The sequence below is a fragment of the Bufo gargarizans genome, chromosome 1 (genome assembly GCF_014858855.1).
Source record: "Bufo gargarizans isolate SCDJY-AF-19 chromosome 1, ASM1485885v1, whole genome shotgun sequence".
NCBI lineage: Eukaryota > Metazoa > Chordata > Amphibia > Anura > Bufonidae > Bufo > Bufo gargarizans.
The window spans coordinates 594,454,649-594,470,283 of NC_058080.1; positions in this window are offsets into that span (position 1 = coordinate 594,454,649).

Here is a 15,635-nt window from a genome sequence, read left to right on the forward strand (position 1 = left end):
TGGAGGTCTGTACTGATATTTTTGCCATAATTGGATTTAGGCACTTGGTTCCCAGCGCCATCCGTGCTTCTCGTGTGCAACAAGCCTGGTGAGCGCCACAACTCTTTTTGCTTTTTCCTATATTATAAGGGAACCGTGTGGTCTTTGCTTCCTGTTTTTGGCTACAGCCATACAAGTGTTTGCAGTATCTACTGGTGTGGTCGTATACAACATGCAACCCATTTCTACTAAGAGTCCTCGATGATTGCCCGGATCGGCTCAAAAAGATAGATGCGATTTTTTAATGTACGTAATAAGGATTCGCAGGATACCCTGGAATTAAGGATCCATATGTCATCTCTGGAAAAATGACTTACCAAGGAGATGCGGACTTGGTGGGATCTCACATCTCTCCAAAGATATGTGGAGAAAGATATGGTCCCACGGGGCCTGGGACTCCTGAAAAAAAAAAAAAAAAGGATTTATTCGGACACTTTTGTTGCGCAATGGCAAGCTATTTTATCAGACTGCTCTCTGAAACTGATGGAACTTATCATCTCATATGAGAAGGAAACTTTAACCAATTTGAGAGAGGAGATCAAAGTGACACAAAAATCTATCACTCCATATGTCAATTTGGATGTGTTTAAAGATATGGATACTAAGCTACAAGAAAATCTAAATATAATGGAGGACACCCTTGTTCAAATAAAAAGGACAAGTTTAACCGTGACCTACAAGACTTTAAAAGTAATGTTGTCTACACCTGGTCTGAAATCAGAGCAACTACACCACGATCTATTATGAAAAAGATGTCCCGTGGCAGAAAGTTACGTACCCCAAGAGTGGTGTTTAGCTTTATGGAGCTTGATTCGGCAGCTGAGACTTTGCAAGCAGGTCCGGTGAATGATGCTTCAGGTGCACACGGCGATATGTCAGATGGTCATGCAAGAGTTTCCAGGAGATCTTCAAAAGACGCAGAGCAAGGCGGAAACACACCAGGCAACAACCGCTATCCCTCACGCAGCAAAAAGTAGTGAGTAACACTCAAGTTATTAATATCTCCTTGGTTATACTGTCTCAAGATCAAATTAATGTCCTGTCTAAGGGTTTGTCATTTGCTCCCATGTGTCACTTTGATATATATAGAACCATCCTAGATGTGAATAAACTGGCCCGCAATCTCACCTTGAAGTGACATTTTGCTGACTCACAGAAATTAGAAGAGACTATATTGGCTTCGCAAGATGTGCTAGTGAATCTGTCCTATATGCAACAATCCTATTCCATTAATGCTGCCAGCTCTGCTAGTGACTTTGCTCATGATTTTCAGACCTCTAATCGTGACTTCTACCCTATTCAATCTACAGGGTGGGCCATTTATATGGATACACCTTAATAAAATGGGAAAGGTTGGTGATATTAACTTCCTGTTTGTGGCACATTAGTATGTGTGAGGGGGGAAACTTTTCAAGATGGGTGGTGACCATGGTGGCCATTTTGAAGTTGGCCATTTTGAATCCAACTTTTGTTTTTTCAATAGGAAGAGGGTCATGTGACACTTATTGGGAATTTCACAAGAAAAACAATGGTGTGCTTGGTTTTAATGTAGCCTGTGCTAGCATTTCTCCTGTGGTGTTGCTATCAGTGTGTGAAGAGTGGGAGAAGAGGGTTGCATTGACAATCCAACACAATGGGCAGCCCATTGAATACATTTTATAAGTGGTCAGAAACTTGTAAATAACTCATGAAAGAATAAAGTTATGTTAAAACCAAGCACACCATTGATTTTCTTATGAAATTCCCAATAAGTTTGATGTGTCACATGACCCTCTTCCTATTGAAAAAACAAAAGTTGGATTCAAAATGGCCAACTTCAAAATGGCCACCATGGTCACCACCCATCTTGAAAAGTTTCCCCCTAACATATACTAATGTGCCACAAACAGGAAGTTAATATCACCAACCATTCCCATTTTATTAAGTTGTATCCCTATAAATGGCCCACCATGTAGCTCCATTGCCCTAGATCATTTTCAGGAATTAATAGAAAATGATCTTTTTGCTTACATGACGCAGTTCATTCATCTAATATAAGCAAAAAATGTGATCATTTTATAGGGCTTTAAGGGAATTAGAAGATATGCAAGATTTCATTATTAGTGATGAGCGGCAGGGGTCATATTCGAATTCGCGATATTTCGCAAATATTTTTTAGAATATTCGTAGAATATTTGAAAATTCGCAATTTTTTTTCTTGAAAAAAATCGGCAAGGTAATGATTGTGTAATATGCGATTTTTCGTAATTCGAATTTTCGGATTCAAATTTTTATTGCGAATTTTTCAACTTGCAACTATTAGACAAAGAAGATTATAGCACTATATTAGCTAAATTGCTCTATATTCGATTTTTTGAATATTCGCTATATTGCTATAACAGTTTTTTCTAATATTCGTAATATATAGCAATATAGCGAATATTCGAAAAAAACGAATATAGAGCAATTTAGCTAATATAGTGCTATAATCTTTTTTTTATAGTTATGAACTTCAGATGAGAAAAAAATTACAACTATTAGACAAAGAAGATTATAGCACTATATTAGCTAAATTGCTCTATATTCGTTTTTTTTCGAATATTCGCTATATTGCTATAACTTTGTTTTTTCGAATATTTTTAATATTCTAAAACAAGAATATATAGCAATATAGCGAATATTCAAAAAAATGAATATAGAGCAATTTAGCTAATATAGTGCTATAATCTTCTTTGTCTAAAAGTTGAAAAATTCGCACTAAAAATTTGAATACGAAAATTCTATTTACGAAAATTTGCATAATACACAATCATTACCTTGTGGATTTTTTCAAGAAAAAAAAATCTTGCATTTTCGAATATGACCCCTGCCGCTCATCACTATTCCTAAAGTCAAGTATATTGCAGTCTTCTTATTGGCCCACAAGCTAGAAGCAGGAAGGGATCATGTGTACTGATAAAAAAAAAAAAAAAATCGGGAAAAAATCGGGAAAAAACTAATATTCGAAATTACAAATATATATGACTATATTCGAAATATTCGCAAATTTTCGAAGTACCTATATTCGCGATAAAAATTCGAATATTCGTGATCAACACTAGTCATTATCAAACAAGCTGATAAAGGGGAGGTCTGTGGTCGTGATGGACCGGTTTATTTATAAACAACAAAATCTTTCTGTTGGAGGATGAAAATACTACCAAAAATTGCATTGCAACCCCACCCCCCTCTACCAGCAAGAGCTAATGCCGCTGTTGTCTCTTGGCCAGGAGAAAGGTTTTCTAAGCCAGAAACAATTTGATTATATCATAGTTTAACATCCTATTATTCCCATATTCCATTCACTCCCTATAATACATAAGGAAGGTTTTCCTCCGGCCATGAGACAAATAGTGGCAGGCATTGGCTCCTTTTCCGAAAGGGTCTCTGCATGGGTTGATAGTATCTTGCAACCATTGGTTCAATGTATTCCAGGCTTCCTAAAGGACACCCGTGCGGCATTACAGGCATTTTTTTTATTTTGATTGGCAACCGGGCTATTCCTGGATTACAGCTGATGTTGCTTCACGCTATACGGTTATCCCTCATGATTTAGCACTTGTTTCCCTGACTTGGTTCTTGAATATGTACTTCTACTTCTCCTTAGAGTTTCAGGAGTATGTCTGCCAGGTGGTTTTCTTTTTGCTCAAGCATAATTATTTTATGTTTTATCAGTGTTTTTTCCTGCAACGGCCTGGTGTGTCCATGGGGGCGAAATTCTCGCCATCCATGGCGAACATTTACATGGCGTGGTGGGAGCGTCACTACTTATTTTCAGCTGATTGTGTTTGGGGGTCTTCTTTGAGTTGGTACGGTCGCTACATCGACGACCTGCTGTTTGTATGGTACGGCGATGTATCGGCCGTCCCGCTTTTTGGTAACTTCCTTAATAACAACAAATGCCATCTGCAATTTTCAATTCATAGTGATGCTTCCACCATTCCATTTTTAGATCTTACTTTGATTGGAGACATTTTCACCAACACTGTGTCTTCTTCCACTAACCGAAAGGATACTGCTGGTAATACAACCTTATTTGCAACATCATGCCACCCCCCACATGTTGTATATAATGTCCCCTAGGGCGAACTGATTAGAGCGAGACGCAATTGCACTGGTGACCAAGTCTTTAATAAGGAAGTGGCAGTGGTGATATCCAGATTGTCCTTGAGAAACTATCCACCGTGGACCATAAATCGGGTGAAAAGATTTGCAGCATCCAAATCTAGAACCGATCTTGTCTTTTCTGACAAGTCTCCATCTGTTGCAAGTAAGAGGAGACACCGTGATAGCAAGAAGGAGGATTTTGTGTCCTTTGTCCCTAGCTACAGTCAAGAATACCCAGAGATATGTAGGATTGTTAAGAAACATTTTCCTAGTCTATTTACAGAAGAAAAAAATTGCATCTCATCCACCTCGTTAAGATACAAGGGCACATATAATTGTGGGCATCATATCTGCACGTGTTGCAACTACATTCAGACTGGTTCTTCTATTTTCTCTTTTTCTATGCAATGCTCTTTTGAGCTAAAACAATATGTTAATTGCAATACCAGTCATGTAGTATATTGCATCACGTACTCTATCTGCCATCTACAATATGTGGGCTGCACAACTAAAAGCCGTAAAGTTTGAATTCGCAGACACCTGTCAGACATACCCTTCACTAAAACTAGGAATGTATCAGCAGTTAGTCTCCATTATGCTGTAATCCATTAAGCTTCCAGGTACAAGGCCTGGAAAGGGTTAACCCTCCCACCAGAGGAGGAGACTATAGTCGTAAGTTATTAAACAGAGAAGCTTTTTGGATCTTTTCCATGGGTACTTCTGTACTTCAAGGTTTAAATCAGAAACAAGATTTAATTCTACATTATTGATTCTTTGTTTTCATGTATATTATGCAGTTTATATATGCATTTTATAGTCTTTTAGCTTTTTCTTACAATGCAACACTAAGAATAAAGGCTGTCACTCAATAGAAGCTGGAGGTCTGTACTGATCTCTATAAAAATATTACATGACCTAACCCCTCAGCTGAACACCGTAAAAAAATAAAATAAAAACAGTGCCAAAAAAAGGCATTTTTTGTCACCTTACATCACAAAAATGTAAACACCAACCAATCAAAAAAGCTTATACCCCAAAATAGTACCAACGAAACTATTACATCATCCGGCAAAAAAATAGACCCTACCTAGGACAATCGGTCAAAAAATAAAAAAAGCTATGTGTCAGGGAACAGAGAGGAAGGAAAGAGGGTGCACTCTGACTCCACCCTCAACCCCTGTCCCTGCCTACTTACACTACCCGCCCTAGGCGATGGGGCGTAACTGGGCAACAGTCCCTTACTTACGTAAGTGCACAGAGGAAAGATACGGAAGGTCAACAAGCCAAGGGTCAGAACCAGGAGAAGCGGGAGTACAAATGGAGCAGGCAAATGTAAAGTCAACAGTCAGAGCCGAGGTCAATCGAGGAGAGAAAATACATACAAAGGATGAGACGAAGTCGAGGTCAAAGAATGAGCCAAGGTCACAAGGTCAGGAGGTCAATCATAACAAGCAGCCACAGACTAGAACCAAGGAACAAGGAAGCACCAATGGACCAGTATCACAGGCAACCTGTAGCCAGCAGGTTACCTGTGTTTATAGTGGAGAGTGAGGGCCATGTCACATGACCGACAGACAGACAAGTCGAGCACCGAGTGATTAGCTCGGCGCTCAAGGCAGACCTGGATGCAGGGAGCCTCTCAGCTAGCCCTGGGAACAAGGCCGAACACAGATCCTCGCTCCCGAAGCTAAGCAGCAGGTCTGCAGCTGATGGGAGACCGAGTGCGCCTTCGGCGCCCCGTTACACTATGGCTCTCAGACTATGGAGACACTAAAACATCATTGTTTTGGCTTTCCAAAAAGCTATTATTGTGTAAAACTTAAATAAATAAAAAAATATATACATATTAAGTATTGCCACGTCCATAACGATCTGCTCTATGAAAATGCCACATGACCTAACGTCTAGGGTGAACGCTGTAAAAATAAATAAATAAAAACTGTGCCAAAACAACCAATTTTTGGGTGACCTTGCCCCATAAAGTATAATAAAAAATGATCAAAAAATTATATGTACCTAAAAATGGTACCAATAAAAATGTCAACTCTTCCTACAAAAAACAAGCCTTTGCACAATACGATCAGCAAAAAAAATATGGCATTCAGAACATTGAGACACAAAAACATATTTTTTTTTCCAAAAATGCTTTATTATGTAAAACGGAAACAAAGAAAGTAGACATATTTGATATACTTGCATCCATAATAAACTGCTCTATAAAAATAGCACATGATCTACCCTGTCAGATGAATGTTGTAAAAAACAAAATCTGTGCCCAAACAGCCAATTCTGGTTACCTTGCCTCACAAAACACATAATATAGAGCAATTAAATATTATATGTTCCCAAAAATAGTACCAATAAACAGTAAACCTTATCCCCATTTTACAGAATTGGGGTCACTTTTTGGGAGTTTCCTCTGGGGGGCTTCAAATGGGCATGGCATCTAAAAAACAGTTCAGCAAAATCAGCCTTCCAAAAACCATATGGTGCTCCTTTTCTTCTGTATCCTGCCGTGTGCCCTTACATCAGTTTACGACCACATGTGGGATGTTTCTGTAAACCGCAGAATCAGGGTAATAAAAATTGAGTTTTGTTTGGCTGTTAACCCTTGATGTGTTAAAGAAAAAAAAATGGATTAAAATGGAAAATCTGTGAAAAAAGTGAAATTTAATTTCTTGTGGAGCACCTAAAGGGTTAACAAAGTTTGTAAAATCAGTTTTGAGTAACTTGAGGGGTGTAGTTTCTACAATGGGGTAATTTATGGGGAGTTTCCACTGTACAAACCCCACAAAGTGACTTCAGACCTGAACTGGTCCTTAAAAAGTGTTTTTTGTAAATTTTCTTAAAAATTTTAAGAATTGCTTCTAAATTTCGTCCAAAAAATTTAAATACAATTACAAAATCATGCCAACATAAAGTAGACATATGGGGAATGTTAAGTAATAAATATTTTATAAGGTATCACTTTCTGTTTTAAAAGCAGAGAAATTGAAATTTTGATATTTTTTCATAAATAAAGGTGACATATATTGACTCAAATTTATGACTATCATGAAGTACAATGTGTTACGAGAAAACAATCTCAGAATGGCTTTTATAAATAAAAATGTTACAAAGTTATTACCACATAAAGTGAAACGTCATATTTACAAAAAATTGCCTGGCCAGAAGGGGAAAAAATGATCCGGTATAGAAGGGGTTAAACCCAGGTGGTAAAAAAAACATGTAAGTGCCATGAAAAATGTATTACAGATCGATTTGATAAAGCAGACATGATGAGAGGAGAGCTGAGAGTATGTGTTCCTTTGCCAGTATATTCTGACAAATATCATCTTGGTAATATGGAGGTTTTACAACATATGTTCAGCACAAACAGAATTATATTAAGACTCTTCCTATGAAAATATCAGTGTGTAAAAAAGTTTTAGGCAGTTTCTGTAAATTATTGACAATGAGTTGGATAAAATGCTTGGTCTAACATATGGTAACATACTGTACAAAGGTGAATATAGGTCATGAGACTAAAGTGCAACAAGGAAGAAAGTTATTTTTGCTTCATTAGTGATATTTATTGGACAGCTACATCTAGCTGAATGACATTATTTAGATGTCACATAATCTGGAATGCTCATTAATGCTAAATGCACTCTAAATTGCAGTGCTACATCTGGCAGGGCACAGGCCATATGGATGCTTACGGTGGAGAGATGAGAATTTGGCTGTGTTTTGATTGTAATTAAATAGCAATATTTTCTAACATGCTTCAGTCATAAAAGATGTTGTGATTGAAAAAATATAAGTGTGTACTTACTGTATGCTGCATTTCATTAACAAACACCAAATGCTAGCTAAAACATACAATCAAGAAGACAAGCCGGCAGAGTCAGTGTGATGCTCTGGGCAATGTTCTGCTGGGAAATCTAGAGTCCCGATATTACTTTGACACCCCACCTACCAAGAGTTTGTTGCAGACCAAGTACACCCAGTGGCATGCCTAGGAAGGGGGGTGGTCCACCCCGATTGTCAGACTGTCAGCTATACAGGGGGGTGCTGCCGTGCCTGCCTGCCACCAGGGAGCAGCCTACGACTGAGAGTCTAGCAGCGCTAGTGAATTCTGCCATTGCCATTCATTGAATTATTTAATGAATGGCTTAGGCAGGACGAGCAGCAGAGCCCGGCACAATGTCTCTGCAAAGAAAGGGAGCTGTGATTCTCCTAGGAGAAATGACCTTTGATGACATCATCACCATGTGACCAGTAACATATTGATATTACTGGTCACATAGCTATGAGGTAATCAAAGGTCCTTTCTTTCTACCAGGAGTGTTGCTGCAGAAGTTTGCCATAATTGTGGAGCTTTTTTTTTGTGAGAAGATTACATCAGGAAAATGTAACAGGGGCTATTATGTTATCATACTGTAAGCTACTGTATAGTGTGGGGTGCTGTATAGTGTGGGGTGCTGTATAGTGTAGGGTGCTATACTGCTCTACTGTATACTGTGGGGTGCTGTATAGCATAGGGTGCTATACTGCTCTACTGTATACTGTGGGGTGCTGTATACTGTATACTGTGAGGTGCTGTATACTGTAGGGTGCTGTATATTGTATACTGTGGGGTGCTGTATACTGTGGGGTACTGTATACTGTGGGGTGCTGTATATTGTGGGGTGCTATACTGCTCTACTGTATACTGTAGGGTGCTATACTGCTCTACTGTATACTGTGGGGTGCTGTATATTGTGGGGTGATATACTGCTCTATTGTATACTGTGGAGTGATATACTGTATGCTATAGGATGCTATACTGCATACCGTGGGGTGTTATATTATGTACTGCATGCTGTGGGGTGTTATATTATGTATTGCATACTGTGGGGTGTTATATTATGTATTGCATACTGTGATATACTATATGCTGTGGGGTACTATATACTATGGGGCGCTGTATACTGTGGGGCGCTATACTATATATTGCATACTGTGGGGTACTGTATACTATAGGGTGCTATACTGCATATAGTGGGGTGCTGTTGTCATTGATGAGATTTGCAGATTGCTGGAACTTATAAATAAACAACTGGCTTGATCCCAAACTAAGGAGCTATTAGGTGAGCCCTATAAAACCCTAAGAGCGCTCCCTGACTGTTATGCACATACAAGGGTCTTGAATTTAGACGATTGCATGCCCATGTACCTAAGCCTGTGTGACACCTGAAAACCCTATAATAGTGAGGAGACACGACCACCGGCTCCCTGCACTTAATACGGAGGGAGTCAGGGTCACCTAGAATCAAGCCAGCAAGCAAACACAATAAAGTAAAGGACTTATCTGAGCAAACAGCAGACGCAGCCTCCAGCAGTGAACACTTCATCCAGGAAGTAGTATAAACTGCAAAGTGAGGCAGTAAGGGAGGGAATATAAAGGAAGACGATTATGTCTAAATAAGTGACACCTGGCAGAAGGAAAGGAGATGAGAAAGTGAAACCAAAACAAGGAACATCATACAAGAGGTAGAGAAGAACATCTGTCAGACCTTCTCACAGAAGTGGAGGTGACAGCTGTATACTATAGGGTGCTATACTGCATACTGTGGGGTGCTGTATATAATATGGTGCTATACTGAATACTGTGGGGTGCTGTATACTATAGGGTGCTATACTGCACCCTGTGGTGTGCTATATACTATAGGGTGCTATACTGCATACTGTGGGGTGCTGTATACTATAGGGTGCTATACTGCACCCTGTGGGGTGCTATATACTATAGGGTGCTATACTGCATACTGTGGGGTGCTTTATACTGGGCGATGTTATATACTATATAATGTGGGGTATTACACTATATACTGCGGAGTGTTGTATGCTATACTCTATGAGGGGCTGTGGTGTTATATGATAGACGTCAATTCAACAAATCAGACCTAGATAAATAAAGGGTATTAGGTTCTCCTAAATAAAAACTCCCCCCCTACGGCTGATAGCCCCTAATTTACATTTATCCTATAATCTGTAATAATAATTCCACTCTATTTCATTAAAAGTCCTCCGACCACTAAACACCGGTGAACTATCGTAGTGTATTATTCTGCGTTCACTCCTGCACCAGGGATGTGGTTCTGTGCACTGTCACCACTCGTCCCTCTATTGCTTCCTTTTCATTGATTAATCGCATTGATTATAAGGTTTATGGTCAGCACTGACGATAGCCATCCTCTAAAATCGCTTCATACGCAGCCCCCATAATGTTTGCCAGATCCCTGGCATCCTCAGGGGTATAGGGCAACGACACTATAAAAGTGTCATAGTTTTAATATTCACCAGAAAAAAAAATGGGGCACAACGCGAAAGAGGGGACAGTTTGGGCAAATAGACAGAGGAGGCCCAAGATGGGAGCTGTGCCCGTCCGATCAGCGGTACGGGTCCGGCTGTCACTGACAGCTGAGCCCCTGCTATCAGGGCAGGGTGCACCGGCATCAGTGAAAACTCCAGCCCTCTCTATAAAAAATATAACATGATCATCCCCGTCAGGTGAACCTGTAATAAAAAATATAAAAGCTGTGCAAAAACAGCAGTTTTTCCTTCACCTTCCCTCACAAAATGTGTAATGCCAAGCTTACATTATATTTTCATGGTGACAGATTCCCTTTAAATTCTCATTTACAAGCAATTTTCTGTTGTTATTTCAAACAAAATAAATATTTCAGTATATTTAAATGTAAAAATAAAGTTTCTAATGGTTTCAGTGGGAGGATGGGGGGTGCCAGAGAAAGTACACACCCTGGGTGCCAAATACCCTAAGCACTCCACTGAGTACACCCCTTACCAGTAACAGTATTCCCAAAATGCAGTGCCCTCTTTCAGAAGGATAATGCACCTCGCCACAGAGCAAAATATTTCAGGAATTGTCTGAAGAACATGAGAAAGAGTTCAAGGTGTGGATTTGGACTCTAAATTCCCCAGATCTTAATCTGATCAAGTATCTGTGGGATGTGCTGGAAACACAGGTCCATTCCATCAAATTCACTTGAATGAGAGCTGACCCGTTGCATCCTGGCATGGCCACTCTACAGTGAATGAAGCTTTCTGATTCTGTCTCCGGAAGCTGCCACAAGAAACTGATTGTGAGGGTGCCAGGTATACCTCGGTAATATTCCTTTATCGTCTGAATTAGGGCTTGTCAAAATATGTAGACATCTACAATATTTGTCAAGTTTGGTGGAGAAGAAATTATTCAATGGGGCTATTTTTTCATGATTGGGCCGGGCCCCTTAAGAACCGGGCCAATTTTTGTGTTTGCATGTTAGCTTTTTACTTCTGCCTTCCAAGAGCCAATATGTTTTTCAGTTTCCATTGTGATGGCTTATTTTGGTGGGATGAGATATATTTTAATGGCACCATTAATTTTACCTTATCATGTGTTGGAAAACAGGGAAAACAAAATGAATTGTGCAGCTGCTAAGCGGCAGGCCCACTGTGAGTGACAACAGGGCACCCCATAGAGAAGGCAGGGATGGTTCCTCAGTGTTCCTACCTTCTAGATCGTTGTATATACAGCGCTGAACGATATGCCGCTTCCTGTTCTGGTCCCAGTGATCATGTAACCACCGGGGTAAGGAGTCCTCAGAAGCTGCCAGTTCTTCCTAGACCTCGATCAGCTCTGCAATGAGTATGTACTATGCAATATAGTGCTGTACAGCCTCTCTGGGGGCTGTAATCCTCCTGTAACTGGAGCTACTATGTCAGTCCCAGTTACAGGAGAGATCAGCAGTAAAAAAAAAAATCACATTAAATGTCAACGTGTGAAATAAAAAAAAGTGGTTTATAAAATAAAAAATAAAAGCTTCAGGAGTAAAAGAAAGTACTCTTTTCCCCTAATCATGTCATTTAAAAATTATGTAATTTTAAAAATAAACATATTTGGATTAGCCACATCTTTAACGACTGGCTAATCTACTCCATCAGGTGAACACTAAAAATTTGCAAAATTTCCTAGAATTGCAGTGATAAATACTCTACTGAAAAAAATCATAAAAAACTTGAATGCAAACGGGGCAGACCAATTGTGTTAGGATGTGAGTCTATCTTCCAACCGGCATCCAGGATGCTGTATTAGCTATTGTGTCCATGTGCTCAAATGGGGAAATCTTTTATCCTTGATACCACTGACTTCTTAAACAAAACCAGTAACTTGAGTCCAAAATGGAATGATTGCTTCCTAGTAACCATGGACGTGTCAAGTTTGTATACCAACACTCCCACCCATGTTTTGAAAAACAATTACTTTCTTTTTGAGGGACAGTTATATATTCAGACATCTGGAACAGCAATGGGGCGCAATGTGGCATGAACTTATCAGAAGTATTTAGAAAAACGACTTGTCTATACAAATTACCTTTTTAAAAATTATGCACGAAATAATACAGAATAGTCCAATACTGGTCAGATACTCATACATACAGTACATTTCTGCAGTTTTTCAAAGAAGTCACAGAAAGCTAGGAATAAAGCTTAACTTTTCAGTCGCCAAATTAATATTGAATCCCTTCATATTCCTCTAAAAAATTAAATAGCCGAAATAAATCATAGTGGACCAAATTATAATAGAAAATACAAAGAGGGGAGAGCAGGGTTAATGTAAACTAGGGGGAAATGTCCCTAACAAGTCCCTAGCTAGTACCTCAACCCACAGAAACACCCTGATGGTGGATGGCCTGTGGTCCCGTGCCTGTCCTGCCTCACCCTCTCATTGCTCTAGAGACTACCAACGCGTTTCCCCAATTATTGGTACATCAGTGGAATAATATGGGGAAATAATTCCTCAACCAACAAAAAGTAATAATCAAAAAGTGGTCAAGAAAAAAAAAAAAAAAAACGTGTGATTGTTAACTGATAATTAATCCACACTAAAAGATGAGAAAAATACACCTGATTGTTGACACATAAATATCTGATTCATTAGATTATCAGCACAAACAACAATCGATATGCATGATCAAACCTGAATCTCAGGTAAACATGATTGTAACAATGACATAAGAGGGGTTTTTAATCACCAAATTAATGGTCACAAAGTTATAGATAGAAAAAAGGGGCATGTGTCTTCCTATTCTAAAAATTTCCAAACAGGGGGCAATACAATCCTTCAGCCTGGTAAACAATTATCAATGTATCTACATACAGTCACCCAGTGCGAATTCAATCATGTAGATATTGATCCATAGGCAGTTAGAGCAGATACATAAGGCAACCAGATAGTGGTCACAAAGATATAAGCTCGATACAGATGCTTAATTGCTGGCCCATGACAGATAGAGGAAGGGAAGGGGCACTGAAACATACCATTTATATCGGCGCACAAAGCATCATAAAGTAATATCTTTATTTATTCTTGGTAACCCTTAGTAACAAAGGGCTTCCCTCTATATTTATACTAGCCACTTCATATGTGTTAATTGTGTATTCAACTTTTTTGATTGTTACATACTCTGGGAGGTTATGTCAATCTGATGTAAACACACTTGTTTTCATGATTATTATTGACATATTTAAGTCTCCGGTTTATATAACTACAATCTATTCCTTCCTTCAACATGTGATTTTAAATAACTTTGTACCGATACCACCAGTGCTGGGTCACTAACAGGTAACGCTCCACCACATACTGTGTTGTCCAGTAGGTGGGGCACACTTGCATTCCACTACTAGGATATCCAGTACTCAGGAGACGCATATGCATAAGCGTATGCTCCACTTGATCAATTTCCTAGTTGGTGGAGAGCATTTTGCGTTCCACTGACCGGACTTCCGTTACAGGAGACGCACGTGCATCTGGCGCATGCTCCATCCATCGGTAGCTCTACATGCTTGTGAGCTTTATAAAGTGGAGGTGTGATCTGACCAGGGATGTGCATCCATATCGAGGTGAACACCAATGTACTCGCCATGGCAATTTAACACTTTTGGTTATTTATTATCACTTTTTGTTGGTTGAGGAATTATTGCCCCATATTATTATTCTGATGAACCAATAATTGGGGAAACAGGTTGAGAGTGTCTAGGGCAATGAGAGGGTGAGGCAGGGCAGGCACGAGACCACAGGCCACCCACCATCAGGGTGTTCCTGTGGGTTGAGGTACTAGCTAGGGACATTTCTCCCTAGTTAATATATAACTCCGCTTTCCCCTCTTTGTATTTTTTTATTTTTTGTTATAATTTGGTCCATTATCATTTATGTTGGCTATTTTTTTGAGGAATACAAAGTGATTTAATATTAATTTGGTGATTAAAAGTTACGTTTTATTACCTAGCTTTCTGTGACTTATGTGCTCTTCTATAGTCATGTTTTATAGATTATGTTTTTTTGTGTTTGGCAGGGTACTTCCAAAGACTTGTTCCGGTTTCACCAGGATATCAACACGAACGTAAAATCTATCTCCTTCTCTATAACTTCAGTAGGACACAAATTTCCTTTCTAGATGTTCTCTTCCAAGTAAAAAACAATGTACTAAGCTTGGATATATATGAACCGAACCCACCAACAAAAATAGTCTATTATATTTTGAAAGCTGCCTCCCTCCAGGAGTCGTTAAGTGTCTTCCCCTTTCTCAGCTCATGATTAAACATATAATTTCAGACACAGAGACATCTGAATTGAGATTGCAACAAATGGCTGAGAAATTCACAACTGTGGTTTCCCTAAGAAACTTCTCAATCAACACTTTATCACTGTCTATTAAAAAAGTACACTGAATGTCACAGATATTTTTTTGATGCGCACACTTTACACAGGAGTTATGGCACAGCTAATGTCACTGTCAGCAGCGGATACCGTCTATTGAAAAAGTACACTAGATGTCACACATACATTTTGGGATGCACACATTTTACTCTGGAAATCTGACGCAGCTAATGTCACTGTCAGAAGCGGACACCGTCTATTGAAAAAGTGCACTGGATGTCACAGATATTTTTGGGATGCGCACACTTTACACTGGAGATGTGGCGCAGCTAATGTCACTGTCTGCGGCTGACATCGTCTACTGAAAAAGTACACTGGATGTCACAGATATTTTTGGGATACGCACACTTTACACTGGATATGTGGCACAGCCAGTGTCGAACTGGAGTACCTAGGGACCACCAGTAAGATTTATTTTGGGGGCCCACTTTACGGATACATTCATAAATAATCTAACAAGTTTTTTATATGAACATATGCTGGTTGAGGTGCTGTACATTGAATATATGTATGTAGTGTACTAAATCTAATGTGTTATGTGCCACTTGTGCAGGGGGTGTGAGACTAGGGGCCCAGCTTACTCAGGGGCCCACCGGGGGATTCCTCTGTACCCCTGTGGGCCAGTCCGAACCTTGGCACAGCTAATGTCACTATCCGCAGCGGACACCGTCTATTGGAAAAGTACACTGGATGTCAGATATTTTTTGAATGCGCACACTTTACACTGAGA